Source organism: Amblyomma mixtum, chromosome 1 (assembly GCF_055824585.1).
Source record: "Amblyomma mixtum isolate Tamu chromosome 1, ASM5582458v1, whole genome shotgun sequence".
Taxonomy (NCBI): domain Eukaryota; kingdom Metazoa; phylum Arthropoda; class Arachnida; order Ixodida; family Ixodidae; genus Amblyomma; species Amblyomma mixtum.
Window position 1 is genome coordinate 73,373,973 of NC_143012.1, and position 24,747 is coordinate 73,398,719.

Consider the following 24,747-nt stretch of genomic DNA (forward strand, 5'->3'; position numbering starts at 1 on the left):
AAGCTGATGGAGACGATGGTGCGCGACAGACTCTCCGATTATCCCGAAACTCAGCACATTTTCGCGGACACCATGTTCGGTTTTCGTCCTCACAAGTCAGCACAGGATATACTTCTGCAGCTCCACCACGACATTTTAGACCCTGTCGAATGTCCCCACAAAGAAAAGGTGGTCCAGGCCTTGGATCTTAAAGGCGCATTCGACAACGTCAAACATGAAGTAATCCTGGACCACCTCAGTAGCACCAACCAGAGCCGTATATTCCCTTCGGGAGAGTTTGGCGGAGGGGCGGGGCCAACAGCCATCCAAATTTAGCGGCGGCGCGGTCCGCCATTTTGTGCCGAGGCGCCCGAAGCTCTCCTTGGCGGGCGTGCTAGCGCTGCGCCTCTGGCGAACTTTTATCGAAGAAAATAACCGCAAATAACGTGCGTATTTGAATGTTCACAGAAAGGTAGCCTTACAGAAGCCGAGTTTAACATGCTTCAAAAGCAGGATTGCCTGGGCGTGCGCCAATACGCTCTGTGTTGCGGTTCTGGTTCGCGGCAGATCTGCAGTTGTGTGCCAGCTTTGTGGGCTGCGAGAGTTTATTTCATTTTAACCGCATAAACCAAATGAACATTGTTTTTTAGGCGCTTAGGTGTCGTACGTGCGGCATTTCGTTATGTCGGACGCTTATGTCGGACGCGGCGCCGTGCTCGATTCTTGTCGTCTTGCGGGAAACGGTAAAGTGCGAACCCTTTTTTCTGCGAGTTCGAGCAGCCCACTGCGCTGCAGGCTCCCATTGCGATCTCCGTGCTGGTCCGCGAAAGGTTACACGGCCGATAAGTGCACGAATAAACAGCAAAGATGCAGCAGGGCGGTCACAAGGGAAGCGCAACTGCTGACAGCACCACCGCCTGCACAGCGTCGCGAGCAGCCTCGGCACAAAATGGCGTTGGCGGGGCGGAGGTGATGGGTTGCCAGACACGAGTGCAGCAGTTGCCAGACTGGCGGCGAGATCAAAAAACCGCCGAACTCTCCCGAAGGGAATATACGGCTCTGGCACCAACTGTGGCCGCAAACCATTCCATTACATAAGTCAATTTCTTACAGACCGTCAAGCCTATATACGCATACAAGATGCGGAACACGGGCCATACACCATCGGCTCGAGGGGAACACCTCAAGGCGCGGTCCTGTCTCCCCTGCTCTTCAATTTGGCAATGCTTTGTCTTCCCTCCAAATTGTCTTCTCTGCCCGGATACATCACGCTCTTTATGCGGATGACATTACAATCTCGGCCACGCAAGGTAACCTGGGCCACATGGAGTCATGCCTGCAAGCAGCTGCGACCCTAGTCGACGACTACGCGTCCTACTGGGGACTCCAGTGCGCCCCAGCTAAGTCAGAATTTGTCCACTTACGTCCCTCTTCTCGGGACACAACTCCGCTTCGCATCAGCCTCCCCTCGCGACCTATCCGGGGGGCCAAGGAGATCCGCGTCCTTGGCCTCTTCATACACGACCAACGCAGAGTCGACACCACCCTAGCCAAACTTCGCACGGTGGGAGACCAGGTGGGCCGAATGGTCCGCCGGGTCTCCAACAAGCGGGGCGGATTACGAAGCAAAGATGCACTGCGGCTTGCCCTCGCTTTCGTAACGAGTAGAATACTATACTCAACTCCCTACTTGCACCTGCGCAAACACGATGATGACCAACTGGAGGTCATCCTGCGGAAAGTCATCAAGCGGGCTCTCGATCTCCCGGTCGACACGTCCAACCAGAGACTTCTGGCCTTGGGCGTGGTGAACACATTCCGGGAGCTTCGAGAAGCCCACTTAGTCAACCAATACACGCGTCTTGCACAGACCACGTCCGCTCGCCGCCTCTTGGACCGGCTACACATCAAACACGACTACCACATTGAGGAAAGGGAGAGAGTGCCAGAACCCTGGAGACGTGCCCTCCGGGTCCGACCCCTTCCCCGCAACATGTCCAGAGAAGACCATAGCGGTCGTCGCCAGGCGCGCGCGGAAGGTGCGATACTATGGTAACCAACAACATGTGTATTATGTGGACGTTGCCCGCCTACGCCACGGGGGGTGGTACACGGCGGCAGTCGTACACAACACAAACACAGTTAACGGGCTCACTTTCAAAGCCTACAGCGCAACATACGCGGAGGAGATTGCCATTGATCTGGCTCTCACGAATCCCAAGTCAAAACACATCATCACCGACTCGCGAGGGGCCTGTCGGAACTACGAGTTGGGCTGGGCTCCCCCGCCTGCCTGGCGCATACTGGAATATAGCTGTCGATCTGAAGATCCAACTCCACGCAACCTGATTTGGGCCCCCGGTCACCAGGGACTCCAGGGAAACGAACAGGCCAATCAGGCCGCCCGCGCACTCTCTCCCCGGGCTATCTCCCTGTCCTTGGAAGGATACTCCCAATTAGACAATCTGGCCATTACATTCAAACAAATCACCGATTACTACAAGGAGGAGCACCGGCGCTACCCGGCCCCTTGTAAGGGTCTGGATCGCGCTGAGTAGCGCCTCCTCATCAAAATTCTCACTAACAATGTACTGTGCCCGGCGGTGCTTAAACATTTCAATACATCCTTTTATGGCGCGTGCCAGTTGTGTGGGGAGGTGGCTGACACCTTCCAGTTTGGGCTTGTCAATCTAACCCATCTATCCCCCCAACCCCAACCCCTCCAGAGAGGACTGGCAGGCGGCCCTGCTCGGCTGTTAAGACCTAAAGAGCCAAGAGGCCTTGGTTCAACGAACTCGGGCCAATGGGACCCCGGAATAGGGCCTCCACCTACTACTGTGAGGGGAAAGGGCCAGTAGGTTCCTGCCCCAATAACCTTTCTGTAAAAAATTTAATTGCCCATAAATGTTTTTCACCACCACCACCACCACCCGAGGCATGAGGTTAACGAAATCGGGTGAATGTTTTCGATTGTAATTGTTTTGTGGGTTTTGGGTATGACTATTACCATCGCGTGGCGCCAGGACTGCGGGAGGTTACCATCCCTCCAGCACTGGTTTAAGTATTCCGTAATCTGGGTGATCGATTGGCCGTCCAGATTACGGAGCATGGAGTGTGTGATCTGGTCTGCACTAGGTGCGGAGTTTGTGCGAAGAATCAGGGGGGGCCGCTCTGACTTCCGTCTCCGTGATGTCGGTGTCTAGTGTGGGATTTGCTTCTCCTGTGTAGTGGGGTAGAGGTGTGGGGACACCTGGAGAGAGGTGTACATGGTTTGAAGTGTGTCTAGGAGGGTGTTGGGATCGTCAATGCGTTCGTGTGTGAGGTGTGTCACGTGGAGTTTTGTTGCTGATTTGGTATGTGTGGGGTCAATGAGGTGTCGCAGGAGTTGCCATGCGCGTTTGCTGGACAGGCGTCACATATCTGGCCCAAGTTGGACGGGCATATCTCGCCAGAGTTGTTGGCTTTGTGCCTGCAGCGCAGCCAGCTGCTTTTTAAGTGTCCTATTATGTTTGTTGCCTTTCCAGCGTTCCAGGAGGCTGTGATAAGCCTCCCAGAGGAGGGCTAGGCGTGTGTCAAGGATAAGAGTTTCGGTCGTAGTTTCAATGTGTCGCGTGTTCTGGTAAACGTCATGCCTAAGTGATTGAACCCATGCACTGATGTCTGCGATGGGATTGTCTGGGAGGGCGTTGCGTGCAGCGCGAATGGCATCCAAGTTAATGAGTTTCTTTGTTGCATTTGCGTGACGAGGTGGTTTGCATGGAACAGTGATTTGTATAATGTAATGATAACTGCGCAGTGCATGTTGTGTTCTATTCCAGGTAACACCGCGGATGTAGCGGCTCAGCATCAGGTCCGGACTGGTGTCCATGCTGACACTGTTGCCGATCCGCGTGGGCGTCTGAAACGTGTTGTGCACAGTGAGTTGGAGGTTCTGCATGAGCAGCCAGAGGCTGCGACCTCGATGTGTCGTGGTTGTGTATCCCCAGTCAGTATGCTGACTGTTAAAGTCCCCACCGATGAGTAAGGGATTTTTCCCTGCTAGATTCTGTATGTTTCGCAGAAGTGATTCTAGCTAGGCCGTCGGCTGGGACGGGGGGTGGTAATGTTTGCTATAATTATAGAAGGAAGTGAATGTGTGTGATGTATAAGTTCAGTGATAACGCAGGGCGCCTCAGAGGTGATTTGAAAGGTTTTGTTGGTGAGGCTGCGGTGGACGAGTGTGGACGCCCTGGGCGTGTTGGTGGTATCTGAGTGTGTAGGTTTGTAGCTGGGAAGGGTTGCCCTGTGTGCAGTCTCCTGGAGAAGAAGTATGTGGGGCGTTGGTGTTATGGTGGCAAGGAGAAGTTGCAGAGGTGCGCGCTTGGCCCGGAAGCCGCGGGATTTCAGAGTTAGAATGGGGAGAGAGAGAGAAAACTTTTTTACAACTGGAATTCGGGATAATTAGTTCTCCCCCCCCCCCCCCCCGCCATATTGGATAGTGGGGGGATTGAGGACGGTAGTAAGAAGGCTGTCAATTGGTATGTGTTGTTCAGGAAAGGTGGTTTGCACTTGCGGAGGTAGGATGGGGGTAATGGAGGGGGTTGAAGTTGGGTGAAGCGATGGGTAAGATTATGTTCGAAGAGTTCCACCATCTTGGTAAGCATAGCGTCCATGCGCTGCTCAAGTTTTTCTGTGAGGGTGGTGGCAAGGTGATTGATTCTGGCCTCGAGGCGGGCGTCTAGTTCTTTTTGTGCTCAAATTTGGCTTCGAGGGTTGCTAATTTAGGGTCCATTTCTGGGCGCACGGGAGGGGGTGTGGCGTCTGAGGAGCGCTGCTTCTTTGCAGGAGGGGTGCTCGAAGTGTCAGTGAATGATGAGGTCGGGTTAGTGACAGGGGTTGCGTGTTAAGGGGGCATGGAGGGTGCGGGTGTGCTTAGGAGGGAGGAAAGGCGGCTTACCTCGTCACGCAAGGCCTTGAGTTCCTGGTCTCTCGGATCTGCTTGGGAGGACTGGGGGGGGGGGGGGGGGGTTGACGGGTGGTATTGCTGGAAACACGGTATGCCCAGGTGAGACGCGAGTTCTTGCTGCCATTCTGTCGGCTTCTAGAAGGTGACCGGGAAGCTGTCGAGCTGCGTCCGTTGGCGGTGCTGGCTTGATCGCAGTGGGAAAGCTGGGATGTAGACGGGGGAGAGAGAGCGTTCCTCGGCGACGCTAGTGTACGGCCCCGTGCCTTGCAGTACCCTGTTCTGGTCATATGAGGGCCTCCACAGAGAATGCAGCTGGGGGTGCATGAGGGCACATCTTCCTTGGGATGGGACTGCCCGCAGCGGGGAAACTTATTTGATCTTAGGTGGACACACACATCAGCCCGGTGGCCTGGGACGCGGCAGTTCGTGCAAGCGTCTATATGCCCTCGGTACGGTGTGCATCTATGGAGGGCTCCCCCATAAAGAACTGCGCGTGGGACAGGTCCAGCGCGGAGCGTAATTAAAATAGTATGCGTGGAGCCGATTCTGCGATCGTCCACGATGAGGACGTCTGGGTTTTCGGTGATCAGGTCTTGCACGAGCTCTGTCGGGGTCTCGTTCCAGTACGCATTGGAGATGACTCCTCGTACCGCTCCGTCCGGCGGGGCTATGTAAGGTGCGACGGCGTAGTCCTTGCCTTGGTGTTTGATGGTGGCTACTCGAACCAGAGCGAGTGCGTCGTCTTTTAGGAGCGTGCTTACGGTGCAGGTATTGTTGATCGGTTGTACCCTGATTTGGCACGAACGAAACGATTCGGAGAAGCGGCATTGGGTTGACCACAAGGCTTTCGCCAAGAACACTTTAGAATTTCCGAAGTGCCTTCGGCCGCCGCGGTGGCTCAGTGGATATGGTGCTCGGCTGCTGACCTGAAAGACGCGGGTTCGATCCCGGCCGTGGCGGTTGAATTTCGATGAAGGTGAAATTGTACAGGCCCGTGTACTGTACGATGTTAGCGCACGTTAAAGAAGAAGAATTTAAGTAGCCCTTCACTGCTGCGTCTCTCATAGCCTGTGTCGCTCTGGGACGTTAAACCAAACCAAAGTGTCTTTGGTAATTTTATTTTGAAGCGAAAACCTTCACTAGGCTAGTGAATACTGAGGCTACCGTGGGCCCCGTCGTCAGAAAAAGCCACAGGTGCGCATGCGCGAACTGTGTGACGTCACGGTGGACACCCGAACCACGCCGTAAGGGAAGGAAAATTTTTTGAAGGAAAGGAGACGACGCCCGTCTCACATATCTCGATGGATACCTTGAACCGCGCCGTAAGGGCCTTAACCAAATTAAATGAAATGAAATGGGTTTTAAGGAAAGGAAATGCGTCTCTCATATCTTGGTGTACACCCGAAAGGGGTGAAGTCACACGCTGCGCAAATAAAAAAATAAAGCAAGGAAAGCAGTGCGTGAGGAACCTCTAATCGCGCCGTAAGGAGAGGAAAATGAAAAGAGTATTGGTTTTATGGAAAGCAAACGACTCCTGCCTCTCTTATATCTCGTGGATACCCGAACCGCGCCTTAAGGGCCTTAAAGAAAATGAAATGCAATGAAAATTGCTTTTAAGGAAAGCAAATGCCTGTCTCTCATATCTTAGTGTACACCCGAGAGGAACGCACGCCACAGTACATGTCTTTAAAGCAACCTTCTAAGACAGCACCGTATTCACTACATGCGCGGCTCCTCCTCAGCCTTCCCGTAGCTTTTCGCTTCGAGATATCCAGGCTTAACCTTCGCTAACGACAGCCAATTTTTCAGTTATTGCTCTAATATACTACTCCACGGTCGCATGGACAGTAAAAAGACTTGTGTAAGACGAGCGGCTTCGTGCAGGAACTGAAGAAGTATTTAGAAATAAACGGGTTTTCAAAACGCTGATCAAACGAATGCAGCATAAAATGAGATATTCTTTTTGTGCTTTTGAGTATGGTGTCGTTGAAAGCAGCTGTCCTTGCTTTGGCTGCGAGCTTGGCGCTCAAGGTATGACATATCGACACTCGAAGATTTAGATGTGTATTTTTTTGGAGGACGTATGGTGATGTTGGGCGATTTCAACTGCGTGCTCGATACGGTCGCCGATGTGCAAGGCCCTGGTAGGGGTTGGCCAGGCTGGAATGCGCGCGAGTTGCGCCGCCTAGTCAGCCATTTTATGCTCACGGACGCTTATGAGCTCCTCTATGGCAACGTCTTTGTGTGGACTTGGCGTCGCGGGTTATCGGCGAGTCGGTTAGACAGGGCGTATGTTCCGACGAGCCTTTCGCGGACAGTGTGTTCCGAAGGTCCATAACACTGGCAGCACGGCCGGTGGCGATGGTCTGCACGGCCGGGTCCTCCGAGCGCAGCAGGGTCTCCCAGTCCTCCCAGGTCTTGAGGTTCTCTAGGTCCCGCGGGGGAGGGTCCGCCGGGCAGAGGGAAATGATGTGGAGGGAAGAGGCGAAGGGGTCTGGGCATAGAGTGCATGCCGGAGTGGGGAAGGAGGGATGATAATGGGCTAGGGTAAGGGGTGAAGGGAATGTGTGTGTCTGTAGTCTGCGCCAAAGTGTTGCGTGTTTGTTATCTAGGGAGGGGTGGGGCGGGGGGTAGAGCTGGCGTAAGGCTCTGTGCGCCTGGGTCAGCTCACTGAATGAGTGCATGCGCTCCTTCATGAATCCCCGATCAGAGACCACCTGAGCCCGGTTTAAAGAACCTCGGGCTAAAAGGTTGGCGGCCTCGTTTCCGGGATTCCCGGAGTGCGCGGGTACCCATATCAGCTCCACTTGGCAGGGCGGGGGGGCATCGGGCAAGTCCAGTATGCCAAAAGCAGGGACATGGACTCGGCCTCGAGCAAAATTTAGAATCGCAGTTTTAGAATCGCTTAAAATGTACCGGGCTTCCGTGCGGGTTATAGGAAGGGAAGTGGCGGCTTCCTCTGCGGCCTCTGGTGACGTGTCTGAAGGGAGAGGTAGTGTGAGGAGGGCGGATAAAGAGGAGTCCACCACAGCTGCTGTCGCTTCATCACCCGTGCAGGCAGCGTCCACCCACACGGCGTCCGGCTGGGGGCCGTACGCTCGATGAAGTGCCTTCGCACGGGCTCTGCGGCGCTGCTCATGGTGGGACGGGTGCATATTCCTCGGGAGCGGCCTGATGAGGAACTCTCGGTGGAGGGATCGTGGGATGGCGAGGAGGGATGTCAAGGTGCCCCTGCCTTTATACCTACGACAGGGGCTATGTCCCAACCAGGTGGCAGGAATTTCAGTGCGTTTTATAACCATTTCAGGAGTATTGCTCAGTCGCCCCTTCTACTTGATCGCAATGTAGTTTCTGCAAACCCATTTTTAGCAGGCTTGCCTCAGGTTTCCACTGAACTCCATGACGGCCTTATGGCTCTGCCAACAAGGGAAATCAAGGAGGCGTTGGACTCCATGAAACGAGGCTCAGCACCTGGACCAGACGGCCTTCCTGTGGAGTTCTATTTAGAATTCTGGGATATTCTAAGCCCCATTTTCTCGGAAGTGCTAAAATTATGCGTCACTCAGCAAGTTTTCCCTGAATCATTCAAAAGAGGCCGCATTGTCCTAATTCCTAAAAAGTCTCCTTTCTCGACATGTCCGGCAGATTGGCGCCCTATCACCCTACTAAATTCAGATTACAAAGTACTAGCAAAATTACTCGTTCGTCGTCTGCGGTCTCTCCTCCCGTTGCTTATTTCCTGCCACCAGGTTTGCTCCATCTCAGGCCGTGAAATACATAGTTTATCTTCTGTAACGCGAGAGAGAGAGAGAGAGAGAGAGAGAAAACTTTATTTACAAAGGAATTCGGGGCACGCCCCAGGGTCCCCGCACGACCCCACTGCACTCAAGTGTTTATGTTCCTGAGGTCCATAACACTGGCAGCACGGCCGGTGGCGATGGTCTGCACGGCCGGGTCCTCCGAATGCAGCAGGGTCTCCCAGTCCTCCCAGGTCTTGAGGTTCTCTAGGTCCCGCGGGGGAGGGTCCGCCGGGCAGAGGGAAAGGATGTGGAGGGAAGAAGCGAAGGGTTCTGGGCATAGGGCGCAATCAGGAGTGGGGAAGGAGGGATGATAGTGGGTTAGGGTAAGGGGCGAGGGGAGAGTATGTGTTTGTAATCTGCGCCAGAGTGTTGCGTGTCTGTTATCTAGGGAGGGGTGGGGTGGGGGGTAGAGCTGGCGAGAGGCTCTGTATGCCTGGGTCAGCTCACTGAATGAGTGCATGCGATCCTTCGTGAATCCCCGATCCGTAACGCGAGACATCCTAACGTATACTTTACGGCGGCGCGCACAGGGTCTGCTTGTTTCCCTTGATCAAGAGAAGGCGTTCGACTTTTTAGAGCACGAGTATATTTACGGGACGCTGGATGCTTTCGGTTTCCCAGGTTCTTTCGTGCTTCTCATTAAAGAGATGTACAGAGATATTTCAAGCACTCAGTTCCTCGATGGCCGGGAAAGTACCGCGTTTGATGTTCGCCGTGGCGTCCGTCAAGGTTGTCCGCTCTCCCCCCTTTTGTTTGTCTTAGCATTAGAGCCTTTCCTCTTGGCAGTGAATCGCCACTCTCTTATTAGAGGTCTGGCTTTGCCAGGGAGCGAAGCGGTACGCGTCACTGCTTATGCAGATGACATCACTCGGTACTTAGCTGATGAACGCAGCCTGCTTGAAACTCTAAATGTTTTTCGTCAGTACGCCTCCTTGTCTGGAGCTGCTCTTAATTACTCGAAGAGTCGTTACTTTTTTGTGGGGTCTACCCAGACTCGTATTTCATCTGCAATACCTTTGCAGTGGTGCGCGCAGATGCGCATTTTACTTGTGATCTACGACTGTGCTGGAATATGGGATGGTGTGTGGTCTTCGGTCGTCAACGACATTACAGCTCGTGTGTTAAGGGCGCAGACATTCGACCTGCCTCTGCTTGAGAGGCGTTACCTGGTTCAGTCAGCATTCTCGGTGCCTTCTGGTACCTTTGCTATACTGTTAAACCACCCCTCCGTGTCATAAGGCGGGTGCAGACTACAGTTTTTTCTTTTTTTTTGGTCAGGCGGTACCGAGCTTGTGGCTCGTGCTGTTCTTGGACAACCACGCGAGAGAGGAGGTTTTGCCTTTCCAAATTTGTCTGTTACGTCCTCGCTGTTAGCTTTAAAGGGTATTTTGAGTATCCTGCTAGGAAACGCGTCTCCGGCGCGAACCCTGACTCGGTACTTTTTGGGCCCTTCTTTGCGCTTTTTGGATCCCGCGGCCCCTGTTAATCATGGACCTCAGTCAGAGCAACCTTCCACTTTCTATGCCTCGTCAGTGGCCTTTTACAGGCATGTAACAGCAGTAGCACCTGATGTCAACATCGTCGCAGACCGTGTGGTGGACATTATGGGCTCGCTATTGTTGCCTGTTGTGCCGGCGTCTCGCCGCTCACCTATGCGCCGGGTTCAGTGGGCGCGTTTAGCGTCGACACCTCTCCCAGATCATCTACGTGACTTTGTCTGGAAACTTGGCTGGGCAGTGCTCCCTACTTGTGATCGGTTATAGCGATGGGGTGTTTTACGCTCCAGTACCTGTCCGAATTGCCCACTCCCGGAATCTAATCGCCACGCTACAGTCACCTGCGTGGTAGCGCGTGTCCTTTGGCGCGCGGTTCATGCGGGATTCCGTGGGCAGGGCATTTCGTACTTCGTCTCCCGCGGCCGATTCCCCAGCGGCCGTTTTGCTCGCCTGTTAATTGTTGCGGGTCTTTAGTTTATGGCGCAGTCGATGCGCCGCGGTCGCTGGTGGCTTTCGACGCCGCGCTGTGTGCCCCATTCTCGGCCGTCTCCGACGGTAGCTCATCAGTTTTTTGTCCGAGGAACTCTTTTGTTTTGGGTGAGGAAGAGTTCCTCCGGCAATGGTCATGCCCATTGATTTCTGTGAATAATAGTCGCCTTGTCCTGGTTTTTAGGCCAAACTGGCGCTAAGGTGTCTTTTTAAATATTTCAATGTCAAATTATTGCCTTTTCACCCTTGTGTCAATAGGTATTCTATCCTGTTTTACATCGCCCACGAGCAATTCATATTAGTTAGAGATGTTTATGGTAGCTGTTTAATTGGCTCGCCTTACATGCTTATTGTCATGTGTTCTTGAAGATGTCACTGTACCTGGTAACCTTGGCATGTGTACATATGTAAATAAAATTTTTTCTAAACACTCCATGTAGATGTATCATAGAATGCCGATTTCAAATATCTCACCGGGGAGATTTATCGCAAAATAAGAACCAAATTATGACATTTCTTACGGGCCTTTATAATAATTTATCTTTAAAAAAAAGGTTTTTTTAAGAATATGCAAGCATCCTCAAACCCCCACCACACATCCTAAAGCTTGCTTTTTTTCCTTTAAACATGATATATTAGCAATTAGGCCAAGTTTGGGCTAATTACTGCCACCTCATTTTTTCTTTTCAGCTTTGTTCTTTATTTATGATCAAGAAAATGATTTTATAGATATTTTCTTAGCTTCAGGATGTGCTTCGGGCATTTGAAAATGTCTGCTTATTCTTAAAAAATCTTTCTTAAACTGATAAATTACTATAAAGGCCTGTAGGAACTTACCTAATTAAGATATTTTAATTCACCATATATTTCTTTCCACCTGAGATATTTGAAATCTAGATGCATATTCGAATAAGCATCCAATGATATACATAGGTGCTAAGTTACAGAATTATAAGCTAACAAATAAAAAAAAGGTTTGAAGATCCTCATCCCCGCGTAAGTTATCGCTACCACCGTGAATTTTCGCATCAGTGGGCCACAGCTCTGTTATTTGTCCTTTTTGAAAGTGTCATATTGTCACGTTGTAGTGACGGCAGTCCAGCGGTCAGGAAGACACCAGAAATACTTGCAAATGAAGCTCTTTATTTGGGCTGACTTGCGCCCGGAAAAGAACTGAATCACTCGGCGGCGGCGTAAGCAACAAGCGTGCTCGTCGGTCGTCGAACTACGAATGTCCGCCGCTCGCGGCATCGCTCAATTTAAAGGCGGCAAGGAAACTTCCAGATAACAGGACAAGATCATCTACAGTAATCTAGAAAAACCTAGATGCAGCCCTTCATGGCTGCGATCAATCGAGATTAGTCTGGTCGCTTCTCGCGCCACGAACAAAAGTGATAACAACCCTTTCCTGCAGCCTTGAGCGTGAACGAACAAACACTACAATGATACGTGGCATTACCCCCCTTCCAAAGAAGCATCGTCTCGATGCTTTAAAATGAAAATAAACACAGAGAATGAAACTTCGAGTCCTTCAGCGTTCATAATATGGCTTCAGGCGTACGACATGTACGACTTCCGGGCGTGGGCGGCGTCGCTGAGATGCTGTCGTGCCGTCGGGGATGACTTCATAGTCGAGGTCACCGATGCGACGGAGAACCCTGTACGGGCCAAAGTAGCGTCGCAGCAACTTTTCGCTCAATCCGCGGCGGCGAACTGGCGTCCATATCCAAACCCGATCACCTGGCTTGTAATGCGTGTCTCGTCGGCGCAGATTGTAGCGTCGGGCGTCGGTGTGCTGCTGGTCTTGAATGCGAAGCCGTGCAAGTCTTCGGGCTTCCTCGGCGCGATGAAGGTAGGCGGCGACGTCGAGGTTGTCTTCGTCGGAAACGTGCGGGAGCATTGCGTCGAGTGTTGTTGTGGGCTTCCTGCCGTATACCAGCTGGAATGGAGTAAACCTGGTTGTCTCCTGGGTGGCAGTATTATAGGCAAAGATCACGTAGGGCAGAATAGAGTCCCACGTCTTGTGTTCGGCGTCGATGAACATGGAGAGCATGTCTGCGATGGTCTTGTTCAGACGCTCTGTGAGTCCGTTGGTTTGCGGATGATAGGCAGTTGTCCTCCGATGACTTGTCTGGCTGTACTTTAAAATGGCTTGCGTCAGTTCCGCTGTAAATGCTGTTCCTCTGTCTGTGATGAGTACTTCGGGTGCGCCGTGTCGGAGGAGAATTTGTTCGACAAAAAATTTTGCAACTTCTGTTGCGGTACCACTAGGCAACGCTTTTGCTTCGGCGTAGCGGGTCATGTAGTCGGTGGCCACGATGATCCACTTGTTACCTGATGATGAAGTAGGAAAGGGGCCGAGTAGGTCCATCCCGATTTGCTGAAAGGGCTTAGTTGGCGGTGGTATGGGGTTCAGGAGTCCGGCTGGTCTAGTCGGAGGCGTTTTGCTTCGTTGACACTCACGGCACGTTTTCACGTAATGCGAAACGTCGGTAGCTAGCCGCGGCCAATAGTACTTCTCCTGGATGCGGTGCAACGTGCGAGCAATCCCGAGATGCCCTGCAGTCGGCTCATCATGACATGCCTGCATAATTTCTCGCCAGAGATTTTTGGTCACGACAAGAAGATGCACTGTCCTGTTGGGCGCGAAGTTCTTCTTCAGAAGGACATTATTGTGAAGGACGAAGGACGACAGTTGGCGCTTGAACCCTCGGGGAGGCGATGCGGTCTTGCCTTGCAGATAATCAACCAGGCTTTGCAACTCAGGATCCGAGCGCTGCTGCTGCGCGAAACTACTCGCGCTTACCGGTCCTAAGAAAGCGTCGTCGTCTTCCCCTTCCGGTGCTGCGTCGACGGGGGCTCGCGACAAGCAGTCTGCGTCGGAATGCTTGCGGCCAGATTTGTAGACTACAGTTATGTCGAATTCTTGAAGGCGCAGGCTCCAACGAGCAAGGCGGCCGGAGGGATCTTTCAAATTGGCTAGCCAGCACAGAGCATGGTGATCGCTCACAACCTTGAATGGTCGTCCGTACAGGTAGGGGCGAAATTTCGACGTGGCCCAAATAATGGCGAGACATTCTTTCTCGGTGGTCGAGTAGTTGGCCTCGGCTTTCGACAGTGAACGGCTAGCGTACGCGATAACCTTCTCCTGTCTGCCATTTTTCTGAACGAGGACCGCTCCTAAGCCCACACTGCTTGCATCGGTATGAACTTCGGTTTCGGCGTTTTCATCAAAGTGCCCGAGCACAGGAGGGGACTGTAAGCGCCGCTTCAGTTCGTTGAAAGCTTCCTCTTGCGGCCTTTCCCATTTAAAAGGCACGTCAGCCTTGGTAAGTTGGGTCAAAGGTTCAGCGATGCGCGAAAAGTTCTTGACGAATCGCCGGTAATAAGCGCATAATCCAAGGAATCTGCGTATAGCCTTCTTGTCATTAGGCTGTGGAAACTCTGCGATCGCAGCCGTCTTCTTGGGGTCTGGGCGAACTCCATCCTTGCTTACGACGTGGCCAAGGAACAGCAGCTCCTCGTAAGCGAAGTGGCACTTCTCTCGTTTCAGTGTCAGGCCTGAAGACTTGATCGTTTCCAGCACTATCCGAAGCCTTCTGAGGTGGTCTTCAAAGCTTGAGGAGAAGACAACAACGTCATCTAAGTAGACTAGGCAAATCTGCCATTTCAAGCCTGCGAGCACCGTATCCATTACTCGCTGGAACGTCGCTGGGGCAGAGCAGAGGCCGAATGGCATCACCTTGAACTCGAAGAGTCCGTCTGGCGTGATGAACGCAGTCTTCTCGCGATCTCTTTCGTCGACTTCAATTTGCCAGTAGCCGCTCTTCAGGTCCATCGATGAGAAGTACTTAGCGTTGCACAGCCGGTCCAGTGTATCGTCGATGCGGGGGAGGGGGTAGACATCCTTCTTCGTAATGTTGTTCAGGCGGCGGTAATCGACGCAAAAGCGAAGGGTGCCGTCTTTCTTTTTCACTAGGACGACCGGTGCTGCCCAGGGGCTCCTCGATGGCTGGATGACGTCGTCACGAAGCATTTCCTCAACTTGCTTGCGGATAGCTTGGCGTTCTAACGGCGATACGCGGTAGGGGCTCTGTCGCAGTGGTCGTGCGTGTTCGTCTGTGACAATGCGGTGCTTGGCAAGCCGGGTTCGTCGCACATTCGATGCTGATGAGAAGCAATCGGTGTACCTTTGAAGAAGACTGCGTATTTGGTCTTGTCTGCTCCGGGGTAATGCTGGGTTGATGTCGAACGTGGGTTGATGGCGTTGTTCAGATAGTTCTGCAGGTTGGTCGAGTAGGGCAAATACGTCTCTGATGTCTGCCAGCTCGTCGAGGAAAGCGATCGTCGTACCTTTGTTTAGATGCCGGTATTCGGTGAAGTTGGTTAGCAACACCTGGGCTCGGCCATTTCGGATTTCGGCGACTCTCCTCGCGACGCCCAATCCTCGATCCAGGAGTAACTGGGTGTTCCCCTCGATAACACCTTCGGCATTTTCGATGTCTCCAGTACCTATGCCGACGAGAACACTTGATCGGGGCGGCACGCTCAATGCTTCATCGAGGACGTTTAAGGCAACGTGATGAGTCGCGCTCGTCGCATCAGGTATGGCTTTTTCCGTGGAAAGCTTGATCGACTTAGATCGAAGGTCGATGATCGCCCGATGTTCGTTCAGAAAGTCCATTCCCAAAATCACGTCTCTCGAGCATTGCTGTAGGATCAGGAAGGTTGTCGCATAGGTTCTCCCATTTACAGTAACTCTCGCGGTGCAGCGTCCTGACGGCGTAATCAGGTTGCCACCTGCGGTGCGGATCAGCGGGCCATCCCAGGTTGTTGTCACCTTCCTGAGTCGGACAGCGAGTGGGCCACTCATGACAGAGTAGTCAGCTCCCGTGTCCACCAAGGCAGTAACCGCGTGACCGTCGACCGTAATTTCAAGGTCACTTGTTCGCGTTCTGGTATTGTACGTTGTCTTCGGTGTCCGATCTCGGCTTCGTCGAGTAGTGAGGCTGCGGTGGGCGCACTGCGACGTTACTTCACTGGGCAGCGGTAAAAGCTTCAAGTCTGGCCGCGTCGTCGTCGGTGTCGTCGTCGTCGTCGGCGTTGTCGTTGTCGGTGTTGTCGTCGTCGGTGTTGTCGTCGTCGGTGTTGTCGTCGTCGGTGTTGTCGTCGTCGGTGTTGTCGTCGTCGGTGTTGTCGTCGTCGGTGTTGTCGTCGTCGGTGTTGTCGTCGTAGTTGAGGCATGGTCTCGAGCACTCGTCGATGGAGGATCTTTGTCATTGCGCTTAGAAGCAACCTCACCTCCAGAGGCTGCTTTATTTAGTTTAACCTTTGTGGGCTGGGGGAGCGTCCACGCACGGCGTAACCTCGGCTAGGAGAAACAAAGCGCGGGGACGATGGCGACGGGGAACGTGATAGGCGGCTCGGCGATGAGTATTCTTCCCGACGTAAAAACTCCTCGATTTCGGCTGGTCGCTGGCCGGGTCGGGGTCGTGGAGCGTCGTAAGAGAACCCTCGGATGCCCAGTCTTCTGTATGGGCAGTGCCGGAGGACGTGACCGGCTTCGCCACAGTGGAAGCATAGTGGGCGGCGCTGGTCGGGAGTTCTCCACTCGTCGCATTTCCTCGGCTGCGCGCGTCGCTCGTAGGACGGGCGGGTTGGGGCGAGTGGGCGGCGGTCCAACGCAGCTGGCTGAGGGCGATAGGGGCTTGGGTCCCGTCGTCGAGGGGCAGGACGGCGCACAGCTGCGGCGTAAGTCATGGCTGGGGGCTGCAGAGGCTGCGTGGGTGTCGGCGTCACACCCAAGGCCTGTTGAACCTCGTCCCGGATGACGTCAGTGAGCGATGAAATTTGCGGCTGCGTTTCTGTTGGCAGCAATCGTCGGAGCTCCTCTCGCACAACTTGACGTATAACATCCCGCAGGTCATTGCTGTTAGCGGTGTCCAGGCAGCTTGCTGAGAAAATGCGCTGCTGGCGGTCATACTGGCGGGTTCGGGCATCCAGAGTTTTTTCCATCGTGGATGCCTCTTCTACAAATTCCGCGACAGTTTTCGGTGGGTTGCGGACGAGGCCGGCAAAGAGTTGCTCTTTAACTCCTCGCATGAGCAACCTTACTTTTTCTTCTTCCTTCATGTTTGCGTCGGCACGCCGGAAGAGACGCTTCATTTCCTCAGTGTACACAGCAACGGTCTCGTTTGGGTGTTGTATGCGAGACTGTAGCATCTGCTGGGCTCTCTCCTTTCGCACAACGCTCGTGAAGGTCTTTAGAAGCTGCTCCTTGAAGGTTTCCCAGTTCGTGAGGTTAGCTTCCTCATTCTCAAACCAGACTTTTGCTGGTCCCTCCAAGGCGAAGAAGACGTACCTAAGCTTCGTAGCATCATCCCAGTTGTTGAAGGCCGCCGCGGTGGCTCAGTGGCTATGGTGCTCGGCTGCTGTCCCGAAAGACGCGGGTTCGATCCCGGCCGCGGCGGTTGAATTTCTTTGGAGGAGAAATTCGAGGCCCGTGTACTGTGCGATGTCAGTGCGCGTTAAAGAACCCCAGGTGGTCGAAATTTCCGGAGCCCTCCACTACGGCGTCTCTCATAGCCTTAGTCGCTTTGGGACGTTAAACCCCATAAACCAAACCAAACCAGTTGTTGAAGGCAGCCACACGGTCGAACTGTTCCAGCCATTCTTCGGGGTCGGCGCCAGGCGAAGCGTCGAAGGTTGGTGGCACCCGGGGTTGGTGAAGAATGATTGGAGCCGTCGGCTGGGGCAAGCTCATGGTGGACGTTCCTGCTGGCTTTTCTTTCCGGGTAGGGTCAGGCAGAATCCCGAACTCAGCTGCGTCTCCTAGCAGACGTAGGCTTGCGCGGTGGACTGGACTCAGGTCCTGCGGTGAATGACTCGAAGGGCTGGCGTCGCGACTTGCTGGGGGTGTCCGGTACATAGAAGGCTACCCAGCACCTCCACCAGATGTCACGTTGTAGTGACGGCAGTCCAGCGGTCAGGAAGACACCAGAAATACTTGCAAATGAAGCTCTTTATTTGGGCTGACTTGCGCCCGGAAAAGAACTGAATCACTCGGCGGCGGCGTAAGCAACAAGCGTGCTCGTCGGTCGTCGAACTACGAATGTCCGCCGCTCGCGGCATCGCTCAATTTAAAGGCGGCAAGGAAACTTCCAGATAACAGGACAAGATCATCTACAGTAATCTAGAAAAACCTAGATGCAGCCCTTCATGGCTGCGATCAATCGAGATTAGTCTGGTCGCTTCTCGCGCCACGAACAAAAGTGATAACAACCCTTTCCTGCAGCCTTGAGCGTGAACGAACAAACACTACAATGATACGTGGCAATATCATTTTAGTAGTGATAGTTTAAGTGCAAAAGAAATCGCTGCTGAAGCTTCCTGGTAAAGGTAGGTGAATTCATTCAGGCCTGTCTATTGGTATGGGTTGAGAGATCGATCAGAGTCGACTTATTGTGGTGGAGAGCCGAACACTCCTTAATGCACACATCTCAACTGGCGCCGCGGTGGCTGAGTGGTTATGACACTCGGCTGCTCGATACCGGCCACTGTGGTTGAAATTAAATGCAGGTGAAATTCTAGAGGCCCGTGTGTTGTGCGATGCACGTGCACGTTAAAGAACCCCAGGTGAACGAAATTACCGGACCCTTCACTACGGTCTTCCTCACAGCCTCAGTTGCTTTCAGACGTTAAATGGCCATAAACCAAGCCATAAACACACCCAAACAACAAACAAACAAAGAGGCTTCAACTTAACGTCAACGCAGAGAGCTATGGAGAGAAAAATGATAGGTGCAACGTTAAAAAAGAGATCGGAAGCGGACGGGGTGGCTAAGGGAACAAAGGCGGGTTAATGACATCTTAGTCGAAATCAAGAGGACGAAATGGGCTTGGGCAGGGTATGTAATGCGAAGATAACCGCTGGTCCTCAAGGATAACGAGTGGGTTCCAAGAGAAGGCAAGCGTATCAGGGGGCGGCAGAAAGTTAAGTGTGCGGATTAGATTAAGTAACTTGCGGGGATACGCTGGCCGCAATTGGCAAAGGACAGGGTTAATTGTAAAGACATGGCAGAGGCCTTTGCCCTGCAGTGGGCGTAGTCAGGCGGATGGTGATGATGATGACATTCATCCCAGCTGCTTATACTGCGGTCACATAGCAACAGCAGCACATATCCTGTAAGGGTGTAGGGAAACGCCTCCTTCGAAAGACCCTTCAACGGGCTCCCTCACATGAGGCCTAGCTACTGGTGATGAGGCAGCCGGGCAAGAACACCCAAGCCAAACTTTTGCACGGAGCAGGAGAGGTCACCCTCTATTCAGGAACCGCTAATCCCGCCACAGTGATCTTTTCTGCCAATAATTTCTTCAAGCCAAAGACCCCCGATCGTGTCGCCTACTAGCCAGCAAGTTTTACGTGCGCACGAGAGAGAGAAAAAACTTTATTACAACAGGAATTCGGGGCACGCCCCAGGGTCCCCGCACGACCCCACTCCACTCAAGTGTTTATGTTCCTGAGGTCCATAACACTGGCAGCCCGGCCGGTGGCGATGGTCTGCACGGCCGGGTCCTCCGAGCGCAGCAGGGTCTCCCAATCCTCCCAGGTCTTCAGGTTCTCTAGGTCCCGCGGTGGAGGGTCCGCCGGGCAGAGGGAAAGGATGTGGAGGGAAGAAGCGAACGGTTCTGGGCATAGGGCGCATGCCGGAGTAGGGAAGGAGGGATGATAGTGGGCAAGGGTAAGGGGCGCGGGGAGAGTGTGTGTCTGTAATCTGCGCCAGAGTGTTGCGTGTCTGTTATCTAGGGAGGGGTGGGGCGGAGGGTAGAGCTGGCGTGAGGCTCTGTATACCTGGTTCAGCTCACTGAATGAGTGCATGCGCTCCTTCGTGAATCCCGCATCCGAGGCCACCTGAGCCCGGTTTAAAGAACCTCGGGCTAAAAGGTTGGCGGCCTCGTTTCCGGGATTCCCGGAGTGCCCAGGCACCCATATCAGCTCCACTTGGCGGTGCGGGGGTGCATCGGGCGAGTCCAGTATGCCAAAAGCAGGGACATGGATTCGGCCTCGAGCAAAATTTAGAATCGCAGTTTTTGAATCACTGAAAATGTACCGGGCTTCCGTGCGGGTGATTGCGAGTGCAATGGCGGCTTCCTCTGCAGCTTCTGGGGAGGTGTCTGGAGGGAGAGGTAGTGTGAGAAGGGCGGATAAAGAGGAGTCCACCACAGCTGCTGTCGCTTCATCACCCGTGCAGGCAGCGTCCACCCATACGGCGTCCGGCTCGGAGCCGTACGCTCGATGGAGTGCCTTCGCACGGGCTCTGCGGCGCTGCTCATGGTGGGACGTTTGCATGTTCCTCGGGAGCGGCCTGATGAGGAGCTCCTGGTGAAGGGATCGTGGGATGGCGAGGAGGGTTGGGCCGTTGGCAGGTATTCTGATTCCGAGGGAGTCCAGGATACACCGACCGGTGGAGGTTTTTGTGAGCCTGATGTATTGGGCCTGTCGGTGGGCCTCCACCAGTTCCCCGATCGTGTTGTGGAGGCCCAAGACTAGTAATCTCTCAGTGGGTGTGTTGAGAGGAAGATGAAGTGCTACTTTAAATGACTTGCGAATCAAAGCATCCAAAGCGTTTATGTCATGTTTGGATAGTTGTAAGTATGGGGTAGTGTATACACGGCTGAGGACAAAGGCATGAATGAGGCGACATAGGTGACGATCCTTCATGCCTCTATGATGTCCCGAAACCCTGCGGATGAGGTGCGATATCGCGCCTACAACCTGCTTTAGTTTCTTCAGAGTGGTGGTATTTTTGCCATCGTTCTGGATGTGCAGGCCCAATACACGGAGGGTCCCAACCTCTGGCACCGGGTCACCATTCAGTTCAATGGCAATGGGGGAGCGGGGACAGCGGTGGTTCTTAGGACGGATGAGGAGCAGTTCGGACTTCTCTGGGGAGCAAGCCAGTCGGATGGTCCGTGCGTAATTTTGGGTGAGGGTGGCTGCTTCCTGTAAGGTGTTCTCTATGTCGCCGTCACTGCCGTGGGTTGTCCACAGGGTGATATCGTCGGCATAAAGAGTGTGCTTCAGATGGGGAATAGTTGCAAATTTTCGGGCCAGGGGGTTAGGGTAATGTTAAAGAGAAAGGGGAAAGGACGGACCCTTGAGGGGTGCCTATACTCTGAAGCGTGTAGGAGGGGAAAGACAAAGGTCCGAAGTGTATCTCGGCCGTGCGGTCAGTGAGAAATGCTTTAATGTAGGAATACGTGCGCACATCCATATTCAATGGGACAGGGCAGTCATGATCGCCTGATGTTCAATGCGATCAAAAGCTTTGGAAAGATCCAAAGCTAAGACTGCCTTGGTGTGAGCTGGAAGAAGCGGGTCAAAAAGGTCGTGTGTGAGTTGCAGCATGGCGTCCTGTGCGGATATATGGGGGCGGAATCCCACCATGCTATGCGGGTAAAGATTGTTGTCCGCCATGTGACTTGTGAGTCTCGCTAACACAACATGCTCGAGGAGCTTCCCGAGGCATGAGGTTAGCGAAATCGGGCGAAGGTTTTGAATGGTAAGTGGTTTGTTGGGTTTGGGTATGAATATTACCTTCGCGTGGCACCACGACTGCGGAAGGCTACCCTCCCTCCAGCACTGGTGGAAGTATTTCGTAATCTGGGTGATAGATCGGTCGTCCAGATTACGGAGCATGGAGTTTGTGATTTGGTCTGCACCAGGTGCGGAGTTGGCGCGGAGAATCAGGAGGGCCGCTCTGACTTCCGTCTCCGTGATATCGGTGTCGAGTGTGGGATTTGCTTGTCCTGTGTAGTGGGGTAGAGCTGTGGGTGCACCTGGAGAGGTGTACATGGTTTGAAGTGTGTCTAGGAGGGTGTCGGGATCGTCAATGTGTTCGTGTGTGAGGCGTGTAACGTGGTGCTGTGTTGCTGATTTGGTGCGTGTGGGGTCAATGAGGTGTCCGAGGAGTTGCCATGCACGTTTGCTGGACAGGTTTCCTGCGATGCCGTCACATATCTGTCCCCAGTTGGACAGGCAGAGCTCCTCAGAGTGTTGTTGGATTTGTGTCTGCAGCGCGGCCAGCCCCTTTTTAAGCGTCCTGTTGAGTTTGTTGCCTTTCCAGCGTTCCAGGAGGCCGTGATAAGCTTCCCAGAGGTGGGCTAGGCGTGTGTCAAGGGTAGGTGTTTCGGTTGTAGTTTCAATGTGTCGCGTGTTGTGGTGAACGTCATGCCGGAGTGATAGCACCCATGCGTCGATGTCCGCGATGGGAGTGTCTGGGAGGGCGGTGCGTACAGCGCGAAAGGCATCCCAGTTAACGAGTTTGTGTGTTGTATTTTCGTGACGGGGTGGTTTGTACGGGACAGTGATTTGTATAATGTAATGATCACTGCCCAGTGTATATTGTGTTCTGTTCTAGGTAACACCGCGGATGTAGTGGCTCAGCGTCAGGTCCGGACTGCTCTCCATGCTGACACTGTTGCCGATCCTCGTAGGCGTCTTAAACGTGTTGTGCACAGTGAGTTGGAGGTTCTGCAGGAGCAGCCAGAGCCTGGGACCTCGATGTGTCGTGGTTGTGTATCCCCAGTCAGTATGCTGACTGTTGAAGTCCCCGCCGATGAGTAGGGGATGTTTCCCTGCTAGATGATGTAGGTCTCGCAGAAGTGATTCTAGCGAGGCCATCGGCTGGGACGGGGGGTGGTATATGTTTGCTATAAATATAGAAGGAAGTGAATGTGTGTGATGTATAAGTTCAGTGATCACGCAGGGCGTCTCAGATGTGATGTGATGAGTTTTGTAGGTGAGGCTGCGGTGGACAAGTGTGAACGCCCTGGGTGTGTTAGTGGTATCTGAATGTGTAGATGTGTAGCTGGGGAGGGTTGCCCGGTGCGCAGTCTCCTGGAGCAGAAGTATGTGGGGCGTTGGTGTGATGGTAGGAAGAAGTTGTTGCAGAGGTGCGCGCTTGGCCCGGAAGCCGCGGCAGTTCCAAGTTAAAATGGGGAGATAATAAGAGCTCCCCCCCGCCATATTGGATAGTAGGGGGATTGAGGATGCTAGTAAGACGGGTGTCAATTGGTATGGGTTGCTCAGGAAAGGTGGCTTTTGTTTGCGGAGGTAGGATGGGGGTAGTGGAGGGGGTTTGAAGTTGGGTGAACCGATGGGTAAGATTATTTCCCAAGAGTTCCATCATCTTGGTAAGCATAGCGTCCATACGCTGCTCAAGTTTTTCGGTGAGGGTGGCCGCAAGGTGATTGTATTTGGCCTCGAGGTGGGCGTCTAGCTCTTTGAGTTTGTGGTCAAATTTGGCCTCGAGGGCTGCTATTTTAGCGTCTATTTCTGAGGGCACGGGTGGGGGTGTGGCGTCTGAGGTGCGCTGCTTCTTTGCAGGAGGGGTGCTCGAAGTGTCTGTTGATGATGACGTCGGGTTAATGACAGGGGGTGCGGGTTGAGGTGGCATGGAGGGGGAGGGGGTGATTAGGAGCGAGGAAAGGCGGCTTACCTCGTCACGCAAGGCCTTGAGTTCCTGGTCTCTCGGATCTGCCTGGGAGGACTAGGGTGGTGGGGGTTGACGGGTGGTTTTGCCGGAAACGCGGTCTGCCCAGATGAGACGCGAGGCGTTCTTGCTGCCATTCTGCCGGGTTGTGGAAGGCGACCGGGAAGCCGTCGAGCTGCGTCCGCTGGCTGTGCTTGGTTGATCGCAGCGGGAAAGCCGCGACGTACTCGGAGGAGGGAGAGTGTTCCTCTGTTCCTCCTACGAAATAAATGTGAAAACATGATTGTTCTGAGCTGCAATGAAAACAATTGTTGCTCTAGAGTTTGATGGCCGATCGCGATAGTTTATGGCTTATGGGGATTTAACGTTCAAAAGCGACTCAGGCTATGGAGGACTCCATAGTGGAGGCGTCCGGAAATTTCGACCCCTTTGGGCTCTTTAATTAACGTGCACTCATATCGCAGGTTACACGCGCCTCTAGATCTAATGTCGCCTCCATGGATATTCGACCACCGCGGCCAGAATCGAGCCCGAGTCTTTCGGGTCAGCAACATAGCGCCATAACTACTCAGCCGCCACGGCGGTGTGCCGAAGACCGACGGATCATGTCGTTAGCCCCCACGGCGGCTAATGGCTCGATCCGTCGGTCTACGGCACATCGAGTTCTAGGACGCGGCTTCTTCAAGTCCAGCATTCGTAAATGAAAGTTTAGAATATTGTAATATTGTCAGGTACTGCTGCGGAAATATTGAATGTAATGGTCTATTCCTTCGATGCGTAGAAAAATATTTCTTGTGAAGTTTTTTCATTCCTTGCATCGAGTCAAATTTTGCTGAGAAAACCAATGGGGAACGTTTTAGACGAAAGCAAGAACATCAAGAGCGAAAAATGCACGCCTGCAGAGGGGAAATCGGGGGGGTATATGTGCCAAGTGTACACCAGGATGCAGGACCCGTCAAGCCTCCAGGAGGCTTTTTGCCTGCCATCCTCGACATTATATCTGTATGGTGTAATGTTGGAATAAATAATTGAAATATTTGAAATATTGTTAAGAAGGCGAAGAAGAGGGCAGTGGCGCGTGACGGAGCGCTCGCGCTAGGCCCGCAGCTATTAAATCATATTATCAACTGTCATCATGTCCTTTTTCTAGGCTTGCCACCTTGTAACGATATTTATAGTTTAGACTTACAATATATGAAAAGATTGCGTTTGTAATCTCTTTCCCGTTGAAAACACTGCTCCCTGTTTAAATTTCTAAAGCAAGAATTAATGTACTCTGTAGTGGAAACCAAAGCCACGTACCTGAAAGCACGACTGTGGTGACCACTGACCCAGGAAGGCAGTTATGGGCATTTCTTTTCGTCGCAATCAGCTGTCTGCAACGTTGTCAACGCTCACGCCAAAGAAACGAACAAACGCCGGTGGACTATTGAACCCCGTGGAGACTGTCTCCTCTGGCCAGGTTTCGATGGGGCCGAAACGCAAAGGTGCCCGTGGGCTGTGCAATGTCAGTGTACGTTAACGATCCCCAGGTGGTCGAAATT

General features: G+C 53.1%; 1 long non-coding RNA gene across 1 annotated transcript in view; it reads left to right on the forward strand.

Annotated features, from left to right (window-relative positions):
- The window catches only part of LOC149366782 (uncharacterized), a 44,397-nt gene that overhangs the window by 14,213 nt on the left and 5,437 nt on the right, over nucleotides 1-24,747 (forward strand). Inside the window, exon 2 of the long non-coding RNA XR_016286888.1 lies at nucleotides 3,798-3,896. This is a non-coding gene — a long non-coding RNA (uncharacterized LOC149366782). The remainder of the gene's footprint in view (nucleotides 1-3,797; nucleotides 3,897-24,747) is intronic.